Source organism: Macaca nemestrina, chromosome 4 (assembly GCF_043159975.1).
Source record: "Macaca nemestrina isolate mMacNem1 chromosome 4, mMacNem.hap1, whole genome shotgun sequence".
NCBI classification, from domain to species: Eukaryota; Metazoa; Chordata; class Mammalia; order Primates; family Cercopithecidae; genus Macaca; species Macaca nemestrina.
In genome coordinates this window covers 24,770,217-24,774,580 of record NC_092128.1, presented here as the reverse complement: position 1 = coordinate 24,774,580, position 4,364 = coordinate 24,770,217, and positions in this window count along the sequence as shown.

Genomic DNA, 4,364 nt, shown 5'->3' with positions numbered 1-4,364 from the left:
AATTTCAGGAGCTGGGCCATGAATTTTCCCCATGACTTCATTTGCCTGTATTTGGCTTTGGAAGGCACTTTTCTGGTCTAAGGTCTCTTGAACCGTCTTCACGTTGGATTGTGGCTGTGGGTCAGAGCAAGGCCAAAGCTCTGACTGGCTCAGACACCTGTCATTTAACAGCAGAGTGAAATAGAAGCCCTGGAACACGCTTTCTCTCTTTGCAGCTGCAGCATGTGCAGAAGCTGTCCAGGGCAATGATGAATTTCAAGTTTCTTCCTTTGAAGGACAGGGCCCGGCTAATGTGATACATCCTTCCTGAAAATGATGCGTTTCTAGGTTTCTGTATTAAGGGTATGTGATTTCTGCAGGGTAAACATGGCCTTAAAGGGGGAAAAATTGTTCTACTTAACTATGCAGAGAATTCCCAGTAGTTCCTTTAATTTGGTTTTCTGAATAGGGCACATTTGCATTCACTGACTTGTGGCTTTTTAGACTAGCAAATGCATCTCTCTCTTCTCTGTGTTTCATTAAATGATTAGGTGGTCTCCAAGCTACGCTAACATTAGCCAGTACGCTTGAGATTTGGAGGCAAGTCCATCCAGCCAGTTTGTTTCTTTTTCTTTATAATTTCCCTCCCACATCTTTTTTTCATTTTAAATCCTTTCTGTCAAATGAGGACTGGGGCTTGCAAATGTGTGTGGGCACGTGTGTGTGCATGCAACATGCAATGCAACAGGGTGGGAATAGGAGAGGAGAGAGGGAAAAGTAGACTAAATCTTGCTTAGGATAAAAAGATTGCCTTGGTCTCCAGCTGAAATTAGGAAAAGGGAAGGAGGTGAATATTGTTATTTTACAACTTAATTTTTTATTCTTAGCACATCACATAATATCTGGGTGTTAGCGACACATGTGACCAAATGGCTGCTCCGCCATCAATGAGGAGAGGCAGTTCTGAGCAGGGAGTCTGTCACTGCCATGGTCACGTGGCCCATGGACCCCACCCCTGGATGAGTGAGGCTGAGACGGGGTGCTGCTGGGGAATTCCCATTCCAGACTGCTCAAGTGAGTGAACACAGGACACGGAAATTCTCCATACTCCAGCAGCAAGCCGGGGTATTCAGGTTCACCTATGCGGTTGGACATTTTGTTTGTTTCAATCATTTCCAACTATAAATATGGCAGGCCAGTAATCGTTGGTTGGGAATGAATTGTAAGTAAAGGGTTGAAGCTGCCCCCAAAGAACTCTGAAATTTGACAGAATTTACTAAAAATGCAATAAAGTTTACAAAATAACCCCACAATGCTCTAAAATTACTACTGGGCAAGACAATCATTTTGAAACAAATGACGTTTGCATCCACATTGTCCTTTTGATCCCTTTAAGTCAGTTTCTTAGAGGTAAAAATCCTGGCTTTGAGACACAATTTTCCCACCCAGCTTGGGCAAGTTGCAACATTGCTAAGCCTCCCTTTTCTGAAATACCTACTTCATCTGGTTGGTAGAAGCATTTGATGACACAATACATCTGAAAGTGTTTCATAAACTGTGAACTATGAAGATATTATTGTTTCTCCTCTAAGCTACTAGCAACTGTTTTCAGCAATGGCTGATCAAAACAGTGAACAATTAGCTAGGTGCAGCAGCTGACGCCTGTAATCCCAACACTTTAGAAGGCTGAGGTGGGCAGATCACCTGAGGTCCGGAGTTTGAGACCAGCCTGGCCAACATGGTGAAACCCCATCTCTACTAAAAAAATATAAAATTAGCCAGGCTAATTTTCTAGTGGTGGCAGAGGTTAGGAGGAAGTCAGCCGTGAGCAAGGATGCTGGGTGAGCCAGGGTGGGGTGTGTGCTGCGAGAAAAAAAAGGCTCACTCAGAAGGACAGCACAACAGTGTGTTGGCACATGCCTGTAATCCCAGCTACTCAGGAGGCTGAGGCAGGAGACTTGCTTGAACCCGGGAGGTGGAGGTTGCAGTGAGCTGAGATCGTGTCACTGCACTCCAGCCTGGATGACAGAGCGAGACCCTGTCTCAAAAAGCAAAAACATAAACAAAAAACAATGAACAATTGAAAATGGTCCAAATGCCAGCAATAAGGTTTGCTAAGGAAATTATGCTACATCCATAGGATAGAATTATCTGCAGGCATTAAAAAAGACAGCAATGTTTATCTATTGACATGAACAGTTCATCTAAGTACATTATAAAGTAAAAAAGTAAATTATAAATATATTATATATTATATAAGTATAATACATTAAGTTAAAAAGTTGATCTAAATACATTATTAAGTAAAAAGTATATTTTTCTAAAATAAAACAATATTAATTAACATTTGTATTAAAAGATGTCTGAAACAATTTATATAAAAATGTGCTCTTTTCTAGAATAATATGTATTACTAATGAATATATATTATATATATTACATAACATGTGTGTGTGTGTATATATATATATATATAAATGGGGAGAGTGTGGTTTGGAATTTAGATGCACCCATTGTTTAAAAAAGAATGCAATTTTCTCTGCCCTAGAAAACTTGGTGGTCACAGAAGGATAGGATACTGGCAGCTTGGAAGGCTGAAGGAAGAGTCTTCATGGGAGAATGAGACCTAAGGAATCTCAAGTTCCTAGGTACCTGGAAATCCGTACACATCCCCCTGACCAGCCAAAGTCCCAGTTGGGAAACCATGTGGATATTGCCTACAATATGCACCCCTTAAACCTTTGCCCCCAGCCCCTTCTCCCTCTGCCAGGACCACAGACCTTTCCAGGTGTCCCAGAGCCACTTGGGACCATATGATCTCAATAAACAAGTGAGCAGGTTCTTCTTGTGGGTTTCAAATGAACGTATGGCAGGACCATCTTCAGACCTGTTGAAATATCTCAACATCCTGCTAAGTTATGCTGCCAGGAAAGAGACTGGCCCAACTGGATGGCTGCGGCCCCTTCAGTAGAACTTTCTGTCACTTGTTCCAGGCTTGGCATGAAGCACAGCTGCAATGTTTGGCCACTCTTCCTTGAACTTTGTTACCTTTTCATTTAATGATTGCCAGCCTCATGGGCACTCCACTGTGCATGGAGTCGGGTATGGAGGAGTGAGGTGGGTGCAAAAATATGTTAAAATGTCTCTATCCTCAAGGACTTTATGGTCTAGCAGACGAGAATAATATATAAGCAATGAATTGTGAGTCAAGATAAGATGAAGAAAAAGCTAAATTGGGCTCTGAATCTGAAATGACACAGAGCAGGATCTTTGATCTCAATCTCCTGACTAAACAAAGAAATACATCAGTTCCTCCATAATGATTCCATACTTATGTCAGTAGTTTGAGAAAGAAGTTTAAAAATCAACGGATGAAGAGACTCTTAATGTTTAACTCCCTGCAAATATTTTTCTGAACAGATATTATGACTCTTTTCTAGTGTATGTAATCAGTACTCTTTTCAAATAGCTTTTGTGAAATTTGCTAGAACGATTCACCTAGAGTGTTCCTAGCCCCTGTCTGTCAGAGCTTGGGGAGCAGCTCTCCCTGCCCTCCACAGGATAGCTCTGCAGGGGATCTTAGGTTGAACTTCTTGCAAACTGGTCATTTTGATGTAAAGAATTGGTGTGAAGGGAGGTTGAGGCAGGAGAATCACTTGAATCTGGAAGGCAGAGGTTGCAGTGAGCCGAGATCGCGCCACTGCACTCCAACCTGGGCCATAGAGCGGGACTCCATCTCAAAATAAATAAATAAATAAATAAATAAAATAAAAAAATTGGTGTGAATGGTCCCTTTCCTCTGATAGTGAGCCCCCCACTTTCCTATCTGCAATGCAGTTTCTTCTAAATGAGATAGTGTGATGATTTTAAAAATTCAGACCTGGGAGGCCAAGGCAGATAGATTGCTTAAGCCAGGGAGTTTGAGACCAGCCTGCGCAACATAGTGTAACCTTGTCTCAAAAAATAAAAAAAAGAAAAAAGAAAATTAGCTGGGGATGATGGCACGCACCTGTACCCTCATCTACTTGGGAGTCCCAGGCATGAGAGTCACTTGAGCCCAGGAGGCAGAGGTTGCAGTGAGCAGAGATAGTGCCATTGCACCCAGCCTGGGCGACTGCAGTGAAACCCTGTCTCAATATATAAATAAATAATAATAAAAAAATTTTAGGTCTGTGTCCTTTTTTTTTTTGTTTTTCACATCAGGATCCAACCACAGAAAGTTGGGGACAGTGTCAAAGTGGGACTATCCAAATGGGCTTCCACGTGCGACTCAAGTCTGTATTCTCTTCGCCTCTCAGCAGTGAAAACCCCATGCCCCCGAGAATGCTGTCAAGGGGAGGTGCTGGTGGCAGGGAGCGTGACTGCCCAGGCTGACTTCTCTGGAA